Source organism: Camellia sinensis, chromosome 10, assembly GCF_055761805.1.
Source record: "Camellia sinensis isolate YWXY chromosome 10, ASM5576180v1, whole genome shotgun sequence".
NCBI lineage: Eukaryota > Viridiplantae > Streptophyta > Magnoliopsida > Ericales > Theaceae > Camellia > Camellia sinensis.
The window spans coordinates 134,708,307-134,731,165 of record NC_138970.1 but is presented as its reverse complement, the minus strand read 5'-3'; the positions used below and the strand labels follow the sequence as shown (position 1 = coordinate 134,731,165).

General features: G+C 36.9%; 1 long non-coding RNA gene across 1 annotated transcript; it reads left to right on the top strand.

Moving 5' to 3' along the window:
- The first annotated feature begins 15,124 nt into the window (after nucleotides 1-15,124).
- On the top strand, nucleotides 15,125-15,813 carry LOC145801725 (uncharacterized). Its single transcript, XR_014343380.1, has 2 exons — nucleotides 15,125-15,271; nucleotides 15,389-15,813. It is a non-coding gene; the product is annotated as an uncharacterized LOC145801725 (long non-coding RNA).
- The last annotated feature ends 7,046 nt before the right edge of the window (nucleotides 15,814-22,859 follow it).

The following is a 22,859-nucleotide window of genomic DNA, read 5'->3' as shown; positions in this document are numbered from 1 at the left end:
TTATGTTTATCTGGCATATGATGTGGTGAGTGGTGATATGACATTGTATGTTGATTTGTTGCCACTAGATATTGATCATTTTAACTGTACACTTGGTGTGGATTGGTTGATGAAGTATTGTGCAACTATTGATTGTATGGATAAAACTGTTATGTTTCGACCACCTGGTATACTTGAGTTTGTATTTGTTGGGATAGGATAATTCCTTCACCGTCTTTGATTTCAGCCAGAAATTTGTTGAGAAAAGGGTGCTGGGGTTACTTGTGTTGCATTTTAAATGTGACTTCTGATAGCCCTAATGTGGAAACTATTCCAGTAGTTAATGAATTTCCTGATTTGAGTTTACAATTGCTGTAGTACTTGGAACACAACCTATTTCTAAAACCCCTTATAGAATGTTAACCTCAGAATTGAAAGAATTGAAAATCCAACTTCAAGAACTGCTAGACAATAAATTTATCCGTTCGAATACTTCACCTTGGGGTGCTCCAGTCTTGTTCGTTAAGAAGAAATGTAGGTCATTAAGGTTATGTATTGACTACCTTGAATTGAATAAAGTAACCGTAAAGAATAAATATCCATTACCTTGAATAGATGATTTATTTGACCAACTCCAAGGAACTTAGGTGTTCTCCAAAATAGATCTTAGATCTGGGTATTACCAACTAAAAGTTAAGGCAAAAGACGTAGAGAAAACCACATTCCGGACTAGATATTGGCACTATGAGTTTTTAGTAATGTCATTTAGGGTAACTAATGCACCTGCAGCATTTATGGACCTAATGGCTAGGGTTTTCAAACAATTCCTTGATGAATTTATAGTTTTATTTATTGATGATATTCCAATTTACTCCAAAAGCAGGAAAGAACACGAGAATCGTCTGAGAGCTGCCTTACAGATCTTGAGAGAGAAGAAGCTGTATGCAAAACTTTGCAAATGTGAATTTTGGCTTGACAATGTAGCATTTTTGGGACATGTAATCAACAAAGATGGCATATCAATTGACCTGCAAAAAAATTGAGGCTGTTGTGAATTGGCTGAGACCAACTATTGTGTCCGCAGTTAGAAGTTTTCTGGGACTTGCTAGCTTCTACTGCAGATTTGTAAGAGACTTCTCTAAACTTGCCATGCCATTGACACAGTTGACTCAGAAAAATATACTATTTGATTAGACCGATCAACGAGAATCAACCTTTTAAGAATTGAAGACTAGACTGGTAACTGCACCAATTCTGACTTTGCCTAATGGTATTGATGGGTTTCAGATCTACAGTGACACTTCATACAAAGGCTTGCGGTGTGTGTTAATACATAATGAGAAAGTGATTGCCAAATAATTATCTAACTCATGACCTTGAACTAGTAGTGGTGGTGTTCGCATTGAAAATTTGGCGACACTATCTCTATGGTGTGACTTGTGAAGTATATATTGATCATAAAAGCCTCAAGTATTTCTTTACTCAAAAGGAGCTGAACATGAGACAGAGACGATGGCTTGAGTTGATAAAGGACTATGACTTGCAAATTCTGTATCATTCGGGAAAAGCCAATACCGTTGCAAATGCTTTGAGCTGAAAATCTGTTGGGAATTTGTCATGTTTACTCACCGGTTAGAAAAAACTATTATGTGACTTAGAGAGAAACGAGATTGAAATTGTGTTACGCGAACATAGTGGAATTCTAGACACCATCTCTGTCTAACCTGTAATTATTGAAGAAATTAAAGAAAAGCAACTGCAAAATGAATTTTTGAAGAAGATTGTTGATGAAAATGAATCAAAACTGAGGCCGGGGTTTGTGTATGAAAACAATGTGTTGACTTTATGTACCTGGCCATTTTGAACTGAGAAAACATATTATGACTGAAGCTCACAACTCAAAATTTGCTATGCATCCAAGGAATACAAAGATGCACCATGATTTGAAACAAAATTTCTGGTGGCCTAGAATGAAGAAAGGTATTGCTAATTTTGTGGCTAGGCGTTTGCATTGCTAACAGGTAAAAAACGAACATCAACGACATGCTGGACTACTACAGCCGCTTCCGATACCAGAATGGAAATGGAAGCATATTAAGATGGACTTCATTGTTGGGTTGCCTCACGCTTCTCCAGGTATGGACTCTATCCGAGTAATTGTTGATCATTTGACTAAATCTGGAAATTTCTTACCTGTCAAAACTTTTTATAATGCGGATAAATTGGCTAACATGTATGTGAATGAGATTGTGAGATTACAAGGTGTGATAGTATCTATTTATCTGACAGAGATCCTAAGTTCACTTTAAGATTTTGGCAAAGTTTATAGCAAGCTTTGGGAACTGGGTTAAGACTGAGCAGTGCTTATCATCCACAGACAAATGGCCAATTTGAACGACCCATTCAAATCTTGGAAGATATGCTCAGAATGTGTGTGTTAGATTTCCAAGAAAATTGAGAGACCTACTTACCATTAGTTGAATTTGTGTATAACAACAATTATCATTCAAGTATCGGTATGGCTCCTTATGAAGCTTTGTACGGTAGGAAATGTCATTTTCTGATCTGTTGGGCTGAGGTAGGTGATAGACTTTTGTTAGGATCGGAACTTGTGCAAGAAATGACCGACAATGTGAAATTGATTCAACAGAGACTGAAAATTGCACAAAGTCGTCAAAGAGTTATGCGGATGTCCGAATAAGAGATCGAGAATATAAAGTCAGGGATCATGTATTTATTAAAGTAACTCCTATGAAAGGAAAACACGATTTGGAGTGAAAGGCAAATTGGCACCGAGATATGTTGGACAATATGAAATCCTTGAGAAAATCATTTCGGTGATGTATCGAGTAGCCTTGCCGCCAGTCATGGAGCATAGGCATAATGTTTTTCAAGTATCCATGCTTCGGGATTACCTACGAGATCCGTTACATGTTTTGAAGAATGACTATCAATATGAAGAGACACCAATTCAAATTGTAAATTGCCGAATCAAAAGATTGAGGAACAAAGAAATTCCATTGGTGAAAGTGGATTGGCAAAATCATGGAAGGACATATGCAACATGGGAAACAGAAGAAGATATGACGAAGAGAAACCCTGATTTGTTCCCTTTGGACCCAATATTCTTCAAAAACGAAGAAAATTCAAGTTTGGAGGACCAAACTCTTTAAGGGGGAAGATTGTAGCAACCCCGACCTGTGATTAGCTTATAATTCATGCTTAAGAATTCTTAATGAGTAATTGAGATGAAATCTTGAATTAACTACATGTGTATTGCATTATTTGAGTTTATATCTGTCTGTCGTAGAAAGATCTGTCCACGTTTCTATTTTGTTCTACAAATTGAAGGCCTTATCAGTATTTGATCATGAAACTGACTTAGTTTACGTGTTATTTGGAATTTCTAGAACATTATGCTAGGTTCGATTAAAATTTGATTTGGAACCAAATAATTAGAATAAAATAAGAATAATTGTTTACTGAGCAAGGATTTATTTAATCTTACTAATGGCACCTATATAAGCCCAATGTTGCCTCATACCACCAATATACACACCCTTCACCATCTTTATGCCATAAAATGTGTGTGTGTGTGTGTGTGTGTGTGTGTGAGAGAGAGAGAGAGAGAGAGAGAGAGAGAGAGAGAAGAGGGAAACCTATGAAGAGTTGAATTCAAGGAAAGAAAGAAGACTTGTAGAGAATTGAAGGTTGTGAAGTTAGAGACTTATGGGATTAAGCCTTTAGAGCTAAATTTGGAAAGCCTAGGTAAGAATTCAACCCTTACACTATATAATTATGATATCTAGGACATGAATTCTAGAGCATTAAGCTGAGTAATGTAAGAATTGAGCTAATGTAAAAGAAAGGAAGATCATAACTTGCATGCATGCATTTTCATCACATTTTGAGTTTGAATTTCAATCAAATCTCACATGCATGTGTCTATCTTGGCTTTGTTTTAAGGATTTATCAAGTTTCTCATCTCTTACCTCATTTGATCTTGTTTTGGATGGTTGAGTTCATGTCAAGTCATGTATGTATTTTACTTTGAATTTCAAGTTTGACTTTGAACAATTCACTTGCTTTTGGGCGTTAATTTTGCGAAATGATCTTTAATTCTTGATGTTTGACAAGTTTAGACATATTTTCCCAAGTTTTGAGCTCAAATGATGTGATTTAAAGTTTTGAAATTGAGTTTTGCATCTTGAACACCAATCTAGAAATTCTAGAATCCTGCATCACTGCTCGAGCGATCGCTCTTGATTTTGCCCTTTTGCTCGAGCAACCAAAAGTTGGCTCGAGTGTAAATTCATGCTTCTAGTACTTTTGTAGACATGGCTTTCCACTCGAGCGACACAAGTTGTGCTCGAGCATAAACCTTTTTCTTCTAAGTACAGGCTCAAGCAAAAAAAGCCACGCTCAAGCATAAATTGAGAGCTCCCAAAAGTTTTACAGAGTTTTGCAATCCGCTCGAGCGACCAAAGGTGCGCTCAAGCGAAGACCCTATTTCTAGAAATTTGACTAAGTGTTACAACACATATTTTGGCATCCTCATTGCATCTTAGGCATTTTTAAGCTTTAATTAAGACATGATAATGGGGGCCATGATTAAAAACACACCAAGATAGAGAAGAATTAAGTTCGGTGCTTTCTGAATGTGTGTTTCAACATGTATCTGCTATGTGTTTGTGTAGGTCACGCGCCATAGACTATCCGACTTGTCCGCTTATCTGTTTTGCTATCAGAGCTATCTGTGAGTAATAACTCTATAAAGTTATGTTTGACTTTAATTATTTTTTGATGATATGAAATGATCAGTTTTCTGAAATGTTATGTTTTGTATGAATGAATGATTGTCCAAGTTTTTGAAATGTATTCATGGCATCCTTAGCATCATATGATATGCGTCCCTTTATGGGTCATCAGAATGCCTTTATGGCCATCCTTTTATGGGTCATCGGATTTGTTAACGCTAATCGATGTACCACGTATGATCATGTAAAATGTATGAACTTTGAACATGAATATGAATATGTATCTGTTCCTAAATATGACTCTGAATTTTGAATGTGTTACGGACATCATTCATTAAAACCTTTACCCTGTTATTTTTCACTGGGCTCCAACTCACCGTATTATTTATGTATGTAAGTGATCCGGCGTGCGACCAGGCCTAAGCTGCTGCCTGGAGGTCAGTTTTGTCTAGCCAACCACAGTGCCTCCTGTGGAGGTTCTAAAACCTGCTTATGGTCAATGTTTTGTGATCCAGAATTCCGTTTAAGTTCTTTTATCTTTGGTTATACTTGTATGCTGGGCCAAGTCCCATTTTGGTTATCTACAAGTGAAGTGACGCAAGACTGTGGCTTTTATGATGTCACGTTTATGTATGTAAAGTTTTGAATTTCTATCCCATGTATGTCTACACAGCTCTATGGACGTTATATGTTTATATTTGCTTCCGCTGGTATTTTGTTTAATTCCTTCAAAGGCCTTTGGTAATCCTAAGATTACTGGTCCGTTACAACGCTAAACCTAAAGGGGCAGGTTTGGGTCGTGAGATTTTGGAAATTCATTTGGTCTCTTAATGTCCCTCTGAAAATCCTGTATTTCTGGTGGAGAGTGTGTAAGAATGTGCTAGCTACAAAGGAAAATTGTTCAAACGGAAATGTGCTGAGTCAAGTTCTTGCCCTATTTGCAACATGTAGCTGGAATCTATAGAGCATCTTTTATTTTAGTGTGACTGGGTTAGACTGGTGTGGTTCGGGTGTGAGTTCGGTTATAAAGTTTCGTGGTCAGAGACTCAATCAATTTTGAAGTGGTCTTGCAAGATGATGGAGTATTTCAATGATAGCAAGGGATGTAATATATTCTTCAGCCCAATTGCCTGGATCGGTTGGTTTGTTTGGAAAGAATGCAATGAATTTGTTTTCTCTTAAAATCCAGTTGATCCGAATTCCACGTTGCATCGAACAGGAATGGCAAAAAGGAATTTGATACGAGGAGCAACTTGCATTGGGCTAATCAAAGTCACAGATTTAGAACCAACCATCAAAGGGAAGACAATTAGAGACGTCTCCCTGTTGGAAAGTTTAAGATAAATTGTGATGTGGCTCTCCAAAAAGGCTCAGATCGTGCTTCAATTGCTGTCAGTCTTCGGATTCAAATGGTTTCCTTATACCTTTAAATTTCGTATTTTTAATAGAATTTTTCTTTGTGGATCAAAAAAAACTGAATTGGGTCTATAAGATGATTGGAGGTAGATGGGTTGCTTGGTATAAATTTTTTATAATTTATTTTATTTTGAAAAATTATGTCAAAATGTTTGCTGTGTTTTGGATTTGTAACTTATGTAATAAATAATTTAAATTAATTAATTATTGAAAAGTGAACAAACAAAGATATAATTTTAACTTTCAATTCGAATTACCAACATTCAATTTGTAAAACGTTACGCCAAACATTGCCAAATTCTTGCACTGATTTGTTGACCTCGATTTCTGTGATTTGACATTTTGAGGGTTCAAAATAATAATTACAAAGGTGGGAAATTATTCTCCTCGCACCAAATAAAACACCATGTTTCTTTTTTTGAGGATAAACACCATGTTTCTTCCTTACATCTCTCTCTCTCTCTCTCTCTCTCTCTCTCTCTTTTATTACTTTCTCTCTCTCTCTTCTTTTTTCTTTTTATTTTATTTTCATTTATTTTTTTAAAAACAACATGTAGTATAACTTTTAATATATAAATTTAATTTTTATAAAATTAATAATGTTGAAAAGATATTAATGATATCTTTAAAATGAGACTAATATTAAATATATATAATTTTAAAATTTAAAATAAATAAAAAATACACTACTTTTAAAAATTACATAACTAAAATATAATTAAAGTTGGTATGAATAATAAAGTTATCTAAAATTACTTAAATAAAAATATTATTTAAGTCTCTAAGCAAAAATCTAAAATTTAAAGGAATACAATTATGCCAAGTGCAACTCATAAAAAAATAAAATAAAAATTTCACACTCTATTTTCAAAATATAGAGTGTGATACTATGGGATCTAGCTCTCTAGCGGTTCACACTATATGCACCTTATCATAAAATGTGTAATTTTATCACAAGATTTTGTAGCATCAATCACAAAATGCATAATTTTGCCACAAATTCGTGTAACAAAATATCTAAAATTTTGTGGCTGTTACAAAATTTTGTAGCTTGGTTACGACCTTTTTTGTTGTATCATTTGTGATGAGATTACGTATTTTGTAATTAATGTTATAAAATTTTGAAATAAAATTATACATTTTAAGGTAGGAGTGAACATCGCCCCCTAAAGGATGACACCATAGGAGAACCCTATAAAAATATAAGTAAATTTCGAAAAAAATAAATATAAAAAATATCAACTAAAATTATACAAATAAAAATAAAAATAAAAATATTCAAACATACAAATATTTAAAAATTTTATTTTTGTTCAAAAAAGATAGAATCATATCAAAATGAAAATGATTTTTTTACCAAACTATTTTTAATTTATTTAGAAAAAAATAGAAGAAATTTTTTTAAATTCAACTAGATATTTTATATTTCAACTCTAAAAATAGTTACAAAAATTAGTACAAAAAAATAAATCTCACGGTATATTTCAATTCAATCTCTATGGGGTATGAATCTAGTTTGTGTGCGTTAAAAATCCATTTTGTGTGGGATGCAAGTCGAGTCTGTATATGGTGCAAGTGTAGTCTGTGTAGGGTCCAAAACAAAGTTTGTTATTTTTAATTTTTGTTTTTTATCATTTGCACTCAGCATAACTGTATTGTTTTAATTTTTACATTTTTACTTAGAGCTTGTGTCTTTTCAAGGGGTCTTGGGAGAGGCACCTATCGTTGATTGAGTTTGTCTACAACAATAGTTATTAGGCGAGTATTAGGATGGCACCATTTGAGGCTTTGCATAGCCGACCTTGTAGATCATCGGTTTGTTGGGCCAAGATAGGTGATGCATCGATGTTGTGCTCGGAGCTAGTTTGAGACACGATAGAAAAAGTTGTTCTCATTTGGAAGAGGTTAGCTATGGTTGAAAGCCGACAAAAGAATTATGCTTATAAGAGGAGACAACCTCTATCCTTCAAGGTTAGTGATCATGTGTTTCTTAAAATCTCATCGAGTCAGGGTTTGATGAGATTTGGGAAGAGTGAAAAATTGTCTCCAAGGTTTATTGGACCCTCTGAGATTCTAGAACAGATTAGGAAGTGACATACCATTTGGCCTTACCGCCATAACTTTCTAAGGTTCATAACATGTTCCATGTCTCTATGCTTAGAAAGTATGAACCTGACCCTTTGCATGTTCTTGATTGGGTTAACTTAGAGACAGATGAGAATGTCTCATACAAAGAATGACTAATTCAAATTTTAGATACCCAAGAACAAGTGCTGAGGGACAAGATCATAACTTTGGTGGTGTTGTGAAGGCACCACACGATTGAGGAAGTGACCTGGGAATGGGAGGCGGAAATCCTCTCCAAGTACCCAGATGTATTTATAAATACTTAGTTGGGTTGAAATGTTAATACTCTCTACTGTTGTTTTGGGAGTTGAGTGTTATTATTCTTAATTACGTATTATTAAAATTGATGTGATTTTGAACATGAAAGTTGTTGAAAATATCGGAATTAATACTAAATTTTGTGTCGATAATCATTGTTGCGGTTATTGTTAAGATAGTTGCTATAACCCTAATGAGATTATGATCTATTGAATTAGAATTGAATTGTCATTTAGAGTTTAATCTCGTGGTTGTGTGTTGTTATGGTTGTTAGGTTTTGGGAATTATTTCATGGTGAGAGGAGTAGTTTAATTTTGGAGACGAAATTTCTTAAAGTGGGGAGGTTGTGATGTCCCGAGCCTTTTTAATGAAATTTGAGTATATTAATTCGAAATTTCTTTTCTTTTAGGGTCCTTGTTGCTATTGAACTTTACGAGTCATGTATTGTCACCTATTGTTCTCCTTGTGATTATTCATTCTTGTCCTAATGTATTTTCCGAGGTGCTGAATTGAGTCTTTGGGTGTTGAAGCGAGTCTGGGAATGGGGGGAATGCTCTAAGGTTTGCCTCACTTGTAAATTGAGTCTGATCGAGTGGTAAACCCGTTCTTCTAATTCTTTGTTCAGAAGTTTGAAATACTGGGAGTGTGCTTTCATCGCTTAAGCAATCAGTTTACAGAAGAGAGAGAGAGATTCTAGAAGTTTGAATTCATCGTTCGAGCTCAGGATTCATTGCTCGAGTGGTCTCTTTGGAGTTAGTTATGAGAAATATGTCCAATCACTTAAAAGTTGAGCTATAAACCCTTTCACCTCTCTTATTCCTCTCATCACTCTCTAGAAATCATCCATCCGCCCTCACAAATTTCTTGATATCTTCAAATCTATTAAATACTTGACCCTAGTCTCTTCCTTAAATTTAAAGAGCTCATCGAAGGCTATGACATGTGCGATGGAGATCGAATTCCATCACCGTTGATTTTTGGGACTTTTTCTCATCTTTCCCTCCAAGCTTGAGGTAGGAAGTTTCTTTAAGTTATATATATATATGATTTTTCTTATTTATTTTGATGTGATTATCGAGTTCGGGGTTTGATATTTGAAGTGTTGAGTTTTAAAAATGTTGAAAAGTGATTTTTTTTTTATGATATTATTCAAATTAATTTCTTTTATGAACTTATGAGCCTCTTAGGAGTGCATTGAGGTGATGAATTTTTCGAAAAAAAACATTGCACGGGATTTCAAAAAAATAGAACTTATGATTTTGGAGCACGGCATGGTATTGCATCCATATATAAGACTGCTAAAACATATATACTTTATTAAGATTTTTTTACTGGATTCTGTGCTCACCCCTAGTGAATTTGTGCAGGAAATGATGTGATAATCTCGTCTAGCTAAGGGTGTGGGAAGTGTTTTGAGTGTATGAGACTCTTTTTCTTTTGTTGTTTATTTTGACAAGCCTAGGACTTTACATATATGAGTTTGATAATATTTTCGTGTAACTGGGTCTAAACCTTGGAGATTGTAGTCCTTGAGGCATTCTTTTGTGTTGTTTTTGTTTATTTCTTTCGTCTCACATGCTATAGATTTATACTTTGAGGAGGTTGAAAATGTAATGCATGCAGTGGCAGAGTGTAGACGTCCCCGAACGTTCCGGGAGGAAATCCCGTTTTGTTCATTTAGGGCTCACTACAGATCGGACTCAATGTCACGGTTCTTAATCTGGTCTCGCAAAGTGCAATGCAAGATTGATAAATCACCAAAGAGTCCAAGTCCGGCAAATCGTTTTGGAAAACAGATTTTTAGAAAGAAGTGCCAAACATGGACTGCTTTGCCAGATACAGAATCGCCACCTAAATATTTTGTTTTGGGAAAATTTAGGAAACCCTGACTCGTTGCCTAAGGCCATGTGTCCGTCATCACCAAAGTTGCCTTGGCTCGGGAACTTGGGTACGATTGGGGAAGGTCAGCTATGAGCACCCCTGCTCGCCCGATCCGAAGATCGGCCTGTACTAAGCATGATATTTTGTTTTGAAAACATATGTGTTCTTATTCCGGTTAATTAGCTAGAATTTACTATGTGATGCGCACAACACACAAGTATAGACTAGATCGCCTAATTTGGAACAAAGCATCGCATATCCGTCTTGTTTTGGAAAATGGTTTGAAATTTGCTACTCACAAGTAGGCTAAAACACAGGTTTCAACGAATTATTCCAATTCAAGCAACCCAACCTTCACCCACAGGCATTCAGACAGTTATATTACATAAGCAAATAGCCTCATGGTAAGCATGTTGTCGTGTTAACACTCACATACATGCAAGATGCTAAAGCACAAATACTCACAGTGTACTCCGAGCTAAAACAATGAACATGTTAGTAATCAAATGTATGATCTAAGTCCATGTTAAAAATGGCTAATGCATCGCAGGCAAAATGCAACTAGAATAGGCTCGGCTAATCTAAAGTGGCATATGAGATGCGACAATTCGATACATGTATTCAAGTTAGAATTTAAATACAATGTAGTTAGTATGATGCGCCGAGCCCGGTGCATGCAATACAGATGAATGATGCAAACATTCATAGCATAAGGATGCTAATTGAAACGTGCCCTAGAACTAACCATCGTAAGCAGTTAAGTGAAAAAGAGAAAGAAGTGGAGGTTGGAAGACATGCATCACACACACGCACGCTTATTACACAATTGCGCCCTCTCGAGGGACCGAAAGAGTAGTACAAACCAAATAAATAATTAACTACTCTAACTAATTAATTATTACAGACCACTTAACTAGTTAAGCAAGTTAACTAAGCTAATAAAGCGGTAAAGCAGCCTCGGGAAGAGGGATAAATGCACGCATGCTCGGCTCCGCCCAGAAATCCATCGCCATGCTCATGCTACCTCTGTTTGCACTGTTTTCCTCTTCTGAAGACTGCACAAGTTTCCAAATTGCTTCTGAAATACTCCCTGAGAGTTGTGGGAGGCCACCGACCAAGAGGGAACACCACCGGCCATGGAATTATGGTCATTGACCAAAAATTATATCACCGGCTGGGTATTGATAGTCGGTCGGCACTAAAAGTTGCCGACCGACCATTTTTTCCTGCAGAATACTAGTTTGCTGCAACAGAGGACAGACAAGACATGGCAATGCATTTCAAAGCAATGTTTGCACCACCACCCTCCTCATCATGTTTGAGATTCAAAGGAGTATGGTTCTCGACCCTCGGGCCACCAATCACGCATTTCAATACATGATGGCCCAAGGTGCCAAGTGTGCAACTCAATATCAAATGAAATGCACAAAACACATAAAGGGCCCCAACCTCTATCATGATTGATCAAGAGACAAGGGATGCACACACAATGCAATGCAACCTAGGGAAGCAAGCAAGCAAGCAAATAACTCAAGTGCGCAACAAATCTAATGCAACATGAACATGTTAACATGCAATATGCAATAGGCATACAACCTAAACATGTGGACATGTATAGCATGCAACAACATACAAAATGAAACAAGCATGCAACAACATGGTGAGATGGACTTACACTAACATGGGTAGCTCTCAAGCATGCCAAAATCAGTGGCCAATATGATGCAACAAAAGCATGGAATAGATATGCAAACATGCATGCACAAAGGCCTATCATCTAAGGCATAAAAGAGGCAACTCTTAAACACATTTAAAAGAGACTAATATGGACAAATGACAAGCATGCTAAGCTCTAAAATCATATTAAGAGTGGTGCCAAACCAATCAAACTACCCCAGCAAAGCATGCAAGGGAGTCCCAAAACTTGAGGCTAGCCGAGAGGTTAAAGCCATGACCATATCAACCAAGCCCCAACGGGCCAAGAGGACTTAAAACAGTCCAAGGCAGACCAAAACAAGGTTAGAGCATGCATGGAACAAGGCCAAAACATGCTAAGAAACGGGCCCAAAACAAAGGGTATTCAAAGCTACAAAAGGGAGCATTACTCTACACCTATCACAACCAAACATGGCATGGATTATTCAATGCAAAACAGAATCATATCATGCCAAAATAAGCCCCAAAACCCACTTAGATGACATCTAAATAGCCTACACATGATGGCATACACGATGGTCCAAACATGGAGCATAAAATAGTAACTTTTTAAGGCATCAAAGGAGCATCAAATGTAAGTGAGCGAGCATGCCATATAGACTGAAATGACATGGTGAGTGACTCCAAATCACTGAAATGAGCCAAGTAATGCATGCTAGGGGGTTCAAAACTCAAAGCCTACAAGCTAGATTGCATGGTAGCTATACAAAGCAAGTTATGGATGACCAAGACAACCAAAATCAGAACTCAAGCATACCAAAACATGGATAAAATCTTCTTGAAGCTAAGCCAAAATCATGCTAGAAAGACATGTTACAACATGATGCATGTTAGGCCAAAACATAGGATTACAAGACAAGTGTATGGAGCATACATGGCATGTCTAAACTAACTTAAAACAATGCTATATCATGGCAAAATAACACCTAATACATACTGAAATGGAGCTAAAGCAAGCTAGGCAAACATGCTACAACACAAGCCATTTATTCAAGCATTAAAGACAACATGGAGAGGGGATGACCCTCTCCCATTTGGGACCTCAAAACCACCTTTCCACCACTGAAAATCCTCTAGATTTCAGTGGTAAAGAGGTCATGCAAAGACCAAAACAATGGCCAAAATAGATGGCCCAAAACAAGGCCTTGGAGGAGGGAGACAACCCCAAACCTCAAAGTGACCTTAAACAAAGTTCTAAAACACACAAAATCAGAACTTTTATTAGTTTATAGCTAAGCCTAAAACAATAAGCAAGATAGGTCAAAAGCTTGTGCAAAAATGGGGAATAAAGAGGTAAGTTTCTTATCCTTGAAGAACCTCTTCAAGAACACCACCCCAGCAATTTTCTGAGTTCAAATCAAACCAAGAACCCCAAAATCAGCCTCAAGGGACCTCAGTTCCAAGGTATAGTGTAACACTAGGTGTCTTAGTGCAAAACTAAGAACAAAAACACATTTTGAGCACAAGATACACACACAAATCAAAAGAGAGGGAGATATAGAGATAGATAGATATAAAACTTCCAACCCTAATCCTTTGAACTTGGAGGAGGGAGGAGGGACTCCCTCTTTATAGAGGTTCAAATCCTCAAGCTTCCAAGAGAAGCTAAACAAGAGGCAAATCCCTCCATACACGTGTATGGAGGGGGTGTAAAGTGGATGTCAGCTGTGACAGCTGGTATAAAATATTTGCCAAAAGCATATGGAAATGGGTCGGCTGGAAAATATGGCCAATTGACCAACAAAAATGGCCGGCCGACCAAAAACAATGCCGACTGACCAAAATATTTGGCCGGTAGCAAGAAAAGAGGGCCGGTGGCCTCAAGCCAAGGCCGGTGAGGTGTGGGGATGGCCAACAAGCCATTCCCTTCCATCAGAAGCAAAAACACAAGTGTTTGGTGTACAACTAAGTACAAAACAAACAAGTCGAGAGGTCTTGAGGCAAGGCGCGAGACCGAAACCTCCGAGAACTCAAGACGAACACGAACATGGATGATCACCTAGTGTTCAAACGGTGACGTCCAAGTCTTGAGGACGGTCAAAAATGGGGTGTCTACACAGAGCCACAAAGGGACGAGGGAGGTCACGTGCCCCTTTGGGTTTTGAATTTTTTTATTTTTTTGAAAAATATGAAGAAAATATTTTAAATAAAAAAAATTATAAAATATTATTTAGAGTGAAATATCAATGACATTTTTAAAATTATGAGAATAATATGTTTTTTATTGCAAATAAAGATATTACGATAAGTCATATTATTATTTATGAAAATTTCAATACAATGATAATGTCTATTATTATTGACATGCAATTATAATTAATCCCAATGAAGATATGGAATTTATTGAATTTTTAGTTATATTTGACATGGAAGGTTCATTCTTTATGTGTTTATTTATTATTGGTTAGTGATATCATATGTCAATAATGATGTGGTATTACTATTATATTGATTTTTTTTACTGAAATTTTATATAAAAAGTTACTTTATCATTATATAATTTATTTTAAAACTTATATCCATAATTTTTTTTTTTATATTATCCATGGTATACTGGTTATAAATAATATATATATGTATCTTTTTTGAAGTCAATAGTAAAAATTTATGTGAAATATTTATATAAAAAATTTTAATATTGTAATTAATAAGTGCCACTAAATGCATGTGGACATCTTTTGTATCTCTCGTATATCAATGAATACAACCACAGAGATTTAATTTACTTAATGTTGACGGGAGTTCACAATTAATCACAAGTATAGAATTATCTCCCAAGTATTATATGTTAATTAATTTGATGGGGTTACAATTTTCTTGGAAAAGACTTGTAGTTCACATGTTTTCCACCTTCACGAAGTCCCCGGTTTAAAATGACTTGGTCACTCCGTTCAGACTGAAATTCAGCAGCTCCTACTATCACGAAATTACTTAGAAGAATCATTGCCAAAGTGTTATGTATATATAAATAGATAGGTGGTTTAAACAAAATTCTTATTGTAATTAATAAATAGCAAAGATGGTGAAGAACAACAAAGCCTGTGCTGTCATCACTTGCTGCTTCGTCTTGATTTGGTTTCTCATCTTCATTTCAGGTGGTTCTGCTGCTTCAAGAAAACTAGCCCCTCCCGTAGCAGGTTTGTACCCTCTCTCTCTCTCTCTCTCTCTCTCTCATCAGTACATAATTAATGTTCATTGATCGTAGTAGTTATGTTTACACTTTATTCTATTTTATTCTTGTATTGTTGTTGTAGGACGCCTAGCAAAATCTCTTATTGCCGTTGATCCAAGTGTATCACAGAGAGCCCCCCATGTCCACAACCTCTAAAAAGAGAAAAGAGAAGTGAAGAACACATGTTACATTAAGGTCTTGTTTGGAAATAAGTTATTTTAATAACCTTTTAGTTTTTTATAAAAAAAAATATGTAAAAAAATAAAAAGAGTGATGCGATAATTTATAGTAATTTTTTAATTTTTTTTTACTAAAACAGAAGGTTATCAAAGGATGCCTAAGTTCTTATTATAAGGAAGAGTCACTGTGTGGTTTCACATATGTCTTCGTTGGCAAAATTATATTGCCCCTTCTGCTTTTGTCTGTGTATTTGGATTCAATTTCGAGTCAGTATTTCAAAATAAATACAAATTAATATTCCAAAATTAAAATGATATTTTTGGTACTATGTTGTAGGGCGAATTATATCAACAGTCCCTTATAATTTGAAATTTATGTCATTTTAACACTTTATTTTTTAATTGTGACACATTTGATCCTGAATTTTAAATCTTGTTCTAAACAAAGGCCTCGTTTGGGAAGTAGCTATTTTAGTAGGCTATTTGGCTTTTTGACTATTTTAGTAGGCTATTTTAGTTTTGTGTTTGGGAAGTTAGGTTAAATTTTATTTTGAGTTGGTGTATTAAAAAATGTGTTGAAAAGATGTTTGTAATTAAAATGACCATTTTGTCCCTACAATTATAATTTTCTAATTTCCGGCTAAGGGGTAAAATGGTAATTGAGCTGTTGATGTAACAATTGCCGGCTGTGACAGTGTAGGCTGTGCCTACACTGTCCAGCGCTCAGCCCTATTTTTTTTTTTTTTTTTGAAAAAGTTGGCAACAGTGTTGCTTTTGGGCTATTTTCTGAAAATAGGCTACAATAGCCTCAGTTGAGGCTTCCCAAACAGCGCCAAAGACAATCAAAGATGTTTCCTTTGCAAACGGTTCATTTCAAGGATAAAGTCATCATATAACTTACTTTATGTTAGTTAACTTGTATGTAATGATTTATTTATTTATTTATTTAATGAATAATTTCAATTTAAAAGGTTATATTTTAAAGTTTTGAAAATCAAAATAAATGTCAAATCATCATGTTCTTTTATAAATAATCATAAATGATGAACAATCATTACTTGAAGGGCAAGTCTAACTATTAAAATTTAATAGGACTTGAAGGTCTAAAAAATCTTAGTTTGGACTTAAAGTTTTGAAAATCAAAATTAATGTCAAATCATCATGTTCTTTCATAAATAATCATAGATGATAAATAATCATTATTTGAAGGATAATTCTGACTATTAAAAATTCAATGAGACTTGAATGGCTAAAAATTCTTAGTTAACATTTAATGGAGTATAAGTTCATTAATTAAGAATTGTGTTTAAATATCTTTTTATAATTTTGTTGTCAATGGACCCCCTTACGGTAGGGTGAAAAAAAAAAAATTGTAGATGGGGAGGTCAAATAGATAAATTTAAAATATGGACAGTTATCACAAATTACATGCGTCAATTAATTCCGGACACAAAACCATAACAAATCAAATTAAAAATGTCTACATTCCAAAACAAATTCTTTATTGCTGAATTTTATGCACGACTTGCCAAGTCTTAGGAAGTTAGGCTGGCACGCAATTGTTTTGTTGATGATGATAAAGCATTATTTGGTTAAATTAATCAAGAATTGCTTGTCCTTTTTCTACTCGAACTAAGAGAAGTACTTTCAAAATGTTTACACTCAATCACACACAAAGACTATAAATAAAATAGAAAATGTTAAGTAGACTCTGAATAAGATAGGTTCTCAATTCAAATTCAATAGAAAATATTAACTACAAATTGTCATGTTTTAGAATAAATAAAAAGACACAATTGCCAATGTATTGCCATTTATTTTCTCGAGTATTATCACATCTCTACCAAACAGTGGTTTTCGTGGATTAGGTTTGGTTGGGTGACTTTCCATTCATCATCGATTTGAACTTAGGTTGATTGAGAAAAATGCATCTGCATCCGTCTACTCGAACTGTCGAAATCCCCATTCTTTGGCGGACCGGTTTGGGCCTGTACAAGCATGAAAAATTTGTCACACGCATACTCCTTTTAATCAAAGTTGAAGCCTCTATGTCGTTTATCCTGCAAAACAACTCCAATGAGTTTACTGGCGGGTATGTGTCGGAAAACTCCTTTGATGCTCAAGTCAGGACTTAAGATGTAGCAACCCTCACTTTACTCTAGTCATGCTTTCATGTATTTACATGATCTTGTCTTGTTAAGTTGCATTGCAAATCTTGATTTGTTTCGCATAAGTGTTGCTTGCATGCCTTGTTCCTTACTTGGTGTGAGTTTAGCTGAGGCCATTTTAAGCCTAGGTTACACCTTTGAACTTCTTACACCTAGGACCATCTTGGAACCACTTTGGTTGACCTCCACCCTCACCCTGACATGTTAGCCGAGATGTCATTTTCTAGGCCGAGGTGTTTATCACCAAGGCCGAGATGTATATTATCTAGGCCGAGATGTTATGCCAAAGTGATCTTGTTCTTGGACTGGTACGACCTAGACCGAGGCCCAGTGTTGTCCTTCCTAGCCGAGACCATTGAGACCCTACTTGCTGAAGCTTTGTCCTAGCCAAGATCATTACCCGCCGAAGTGCCCTTGTCACCTTACTTGTTGCTTACACTTTGTCATGCTCTTGTCTTATCAATCTATCACCTTTTTGAGGAGATCCAATCAGCCGTTGCCACGTGTCCCAGCAGAGGGTTAAGTCAGCCGACAGAGTTAGAAATATATCATTTTGTGTCATATCTCTTGCATGGTAGAGAGAGAAGCTCTAGGAAGATGAGAGGAAGTTAGAGTGAGAGAGCTAGATTCCAAGCTTGATCTTTAGAGTTTGAGCCGTTTAATCCGTGTTTTGAGGTTAGAATCTTGATTTACTCTTGTTATTCTTTATGTTGATCCGATTGCATTGCATGATCTAGCATGATTCATGAACCATGCATTGATTTAAAGCTTGCTTTAGGAAGAGAAAATGATGTTCTTATGTTCTTGAGATAAAACAATGTTTTGATCTGAAAGTTTGTAACAAGCTCCATGTTTTTGCGTTTGTTTTCTTAAAATCTTCAAGTATGGGTACCCAGGTCCATGTTTTCAAACTCATCTCATGAAAACTCAGATTTCGAATAAAGAAGTTATGAATTTAGCATTCATGCTTTTCATGTTCTTCAAGAGGGAAACCCAGATTTTCCAGGCTTCATTTCCTTGAATGTGGTCATCGGGAACACACCTCGGCCAAGAGGTGTGGGATCTCGGCCTAGACCTGGTTAGTACCCAGCATGTTTTCCCGAGATGAAAAGGCAGTGTTGTAACTCCTAGCATGTTTTGCTTTGTTTTGACTTGATTTTGAAAGAAATGCCGAGATCCTTTCCTGTCATGTAAAGCTTGTTTTAAGGATGCATTTCATATCCATCTTTAAGCATTTCACCTTGTCTTATTGAAACGCATTCAATGGGATTTATTATGTACTTGTAGGCCTTGGATCCTTGCTTGTAATTCCTACACCCGAAGAACTATGTGAGTGATATTTTTGATAAAGCCATGTTATAAAGTTTTGATAAAGCTTTGCTTTGTTTTAGAAGAGTATTTGATCAAGCATGAATGATTATCCCTAGCTTTTGTATCAAATATTATATTTGTTTTGATGACATTCTGGAAAAGTCCTTAGTGTTAGGGGACTATAATGCAACTGCATCCTTGTTTTGAAAGTCCTTAGTGCCAGGGGACTATAATGCAACTGCACCCTTGTTTTGAAAGTCTTTAGTGCCAGGGGACTATAATCCAACTGCACCCTTGTTTTGCCACTGACGGTTTTTCGGGTGGGTTTGTTTGTCCGGAATGTCATCCCTTGTATTATATTGATGCTAGTAAGCATCCCTTAAAGATTTGAAAGACTTGATTGATGGACTTGGTTCATCCCTTGATTTTGTATAAGTTATGCTATGTATTGTTTAGAAAAGAGATCTTGAATATCATTCATGCAAAACTTTTATTACTGGTATCATTCACTGAGTATCCAAGCTCACCCTCTCTATATATATATGTAGGTGACAAGCAGGAAGGCGGTGACGCCTAGATGATTGTTGCAAGATGTTTTTGGATTCATGTTTTGTAGCATCTTGAAGATTATGCTTCTTGGCTTGTAGTTATTTTTTTTTTTGTATATGTCTGCTTGAGAAGCCTTTTGATAAAGATGTAATATGTACTTATTTTACTTGTATTCAAGTTGTAAACCACGTTATGTATGACATTTCATTTGATCTATGCACAGCTCTTGTGGACTAAATAGATTTAAATTTATTGCTTCCGCACATGTAGGCCCCATATGTATACTCTGATTGTGTGTGAATCTTTGTAAGTTGGCCTTTGGTAATCTCGAATTACTAGCCATCACGGCACCATTCTACTAGGGGCGGAATGGGTTCGTGACAGATTGGTATCAGAGCACCGGTTCTTTATAGTACGTTATTCACACACTTTGAGTCCTAAAGAGCATAGGATGTCCCTTAGAATGATATTTGGATTGCATCATATTGCTTGCTACTTGACAAGGTGTGCATCATCTCGGCATAACTATTTGTTACTTGCATACATGCTTATTTGTTCATTTTGTTTTAAAGTCACATTTTGCATATCCCTAGCATCATGAGAAGGGGTAGACCTCCCGTTGGCCGAGATCATTGTGAGGACAGATTGGACAGATTGGAAAGGTTGGTCGAAGGTTTGGTCCTTGAGTTGAGACAACCTAGGCCTCAAGACACTAGTACTACCTCTACCCAGGCCGAGCAGACAAACGGCCGACATGTAGCTCCGCCTCCACCTCTATCTCCACCTCCTCCAGTGCCGCAAGTGCCTCCACAGCAAGCTGTGTATGGGGACGGTACGATAACCTTGATCAAAGAGTTCAAGAAGATGAACCCGCCGAGGTTCCAAGGGGGTATAGAGCCGATGAAAGCCGAAGCATGGGTTTTGGAAATGGAGAAGTTATTCGAGATTTTTCCCAGCACCGACGCCCAGAAGGTGTCATTAGCAGCATTCACGTTGGATGACGACGCTCGAAGATGGTGGATGATGATTCGAGAAGGTAACCCAGGGTTGACTTGGGCTAGATTTTTGGAATTGTTCTACAACAAGCATTTTCCCCTTAGTGTCCGAGATCGCAAGACCACAGAATTCCAGACTCTGACACAAGACAACAAGATAGTGGCAGAATACGACCGTGCTTTTACCGAGTTGGCAAGATATGCGCCTCACATGGTTGACGACGAATACCGAAAGGCTAGGAAGTTCGAAAGTGGGTTGCGTGGACCGATACAGGACCGAGTGAATATGCTCAACATGCCGACGTACGCGAGAGTGTTAGACAAGGCCATCCTGGCAGAAGCTAACTTGAACCGATACCAAAGTTCCTGAGAAAGCTAGAGGAAGATGCAGAATTATGATAATCACCGAGTTTCGTTTAATGCCAAGAAGAAGACAAATGTGGGCAGCTCCAGCAACTCGAATCAAGAGGGTGATACTAAACCAATGTGCTCAAGTTGTGGGAAGCCACATTTCGGGGTTTGTCGTTGGGCGTCAGGGGCTTGCTTCGAATGTGGCGAGATGGGTCACCGAGTGAAAGACTGTCCGAAGGCAAAGGCTGACGATGGTAAGAAGAATGAGAACACCTCGGGTTTGGTGTAGAAAGGCAACGTCGGGAAAGGACAGATGAGACAGGGCAGAGTTTTTGCATTGATGCCAGGAGACACTCAAGGTGCCGAGACAGTGGTGTCAGGTATACTTCCCATTTGCTCTCAAGATGCATATATATTGATTGATTTTGGTTCTACTCATTCATTTGCATCTACTAAGTTTGCCGAGAAGTTGAATAGGGAATTAGAACCCCTTGATTATGTGTTATCTGTGTTTACTCTGTCTAGAAGAACTATGACTATTGCATCCATTTATAGAGCATGTGTTGTTATGGTTGAGGCTGTTGAATTATTAGTTGATTTGATGCCGTTGGACATAACTTACTTTGAAGTCATATTGGGAATGGATTGGTTAGTAGAAAATAATGCATCCATTAACTGTGTGTCCAAGAGTGTCATATTAAGACCCCCAAACAAAGCCGAGGTTACATTTCAGGGAAAAGGGGTAGTATCTCCACCTTACTTGATCTCATCCATGAGAGCTTATAAGTTGATCAAAAAAGGGTGTCAAGGTTATCTGTGTAGTATATGAAATGATTCAAATGGAAGCGTTGAGTTAGTCGACATCCCAATTGTTAGAGAGTTCCCCAACGTCTTTCCAAATGATTTTCCTGGTCACTTGGTCGATAGAGAAATAGAGTTTACTGTTGACGTCATGTCGGGAACCCAGCCTATCTCCAAAACACCTTATAGAATGGCCCTAGCCGAGCTTAAGGAGTTGAAGCTGCAATTGCAAGAGTTGTTATATAAGGGCTTCGTCAGGCCGAGCACTTCACCTTGGAGAGCACCAGTTCTATTTGCTAAGAAAAAGGATGGTACACTTCGTCTTTGCATTGATTACAGAGAACTGAACAAGGTAACCATTAAGAACAAGTACCCATTGCCGAGGATCGATGATTTACTTGATCAACTACAGGGAGCACGAGTCTTTTCTAAGATCGATCTCAGGTTGGGCTACCACCAGCTCAAGGTTAAGGCCGAGGATATTGAGAAAACTGCTTTTCGGATAAGGTATGGCCACTACGAGTTTTTGGTTATGCCTTTCGGAGTAACTAATGCCCCTGCAACATTCATGGATCTGATGAATAGGGTCTTCAAGCCGTACCTAGACGAGTTCGTGGTTGTTTTCATCGACGATATATTGATCTATTCCAAGAGTGAAACTGAGCATGAGAAGCACCTGAGGCTTGCCCTACAGATTCTGAGAGATAGAAGATTATATGCCAAGCTTAGCAAGTGTGAGTTTTGGCTTTCCAGCATTTCATTTTTGGGGCATGTGATTAATGAAGAGGGTATTTCTGTTGATCCAAGTAAGATTGAAGCCGTCGTGAGTTGGCCGACACCGACCAATGTGTCCGAGATTCGTAGTTTTCTGGGTTTGGCCGGTTATTACAAGAAGTTTGTGAAGGACTTTTCAAAGATTGCACTACCTTTGACACAACTAACTCAGAAAGGAGTGGCGTATGAATAGACCGAGGATAGGGAATCAACCTTCCAGGAGCTAAAGACGAGGTTAGTCACCGCACCAGTTCTTGTACTGCTGACAGGTAATGAGGAATTCCAGATTTATAGTGATGCTTCTTATAAGGGTTTGGGATGTGTGTTAATGCAAGGGGGTAAAGTTATAGCATATGCATCGCGCCAATTGAAACCTCATGAAAAGAATTATCCTACCCATGATTTAGAACTAGCAGCCGTAGTGT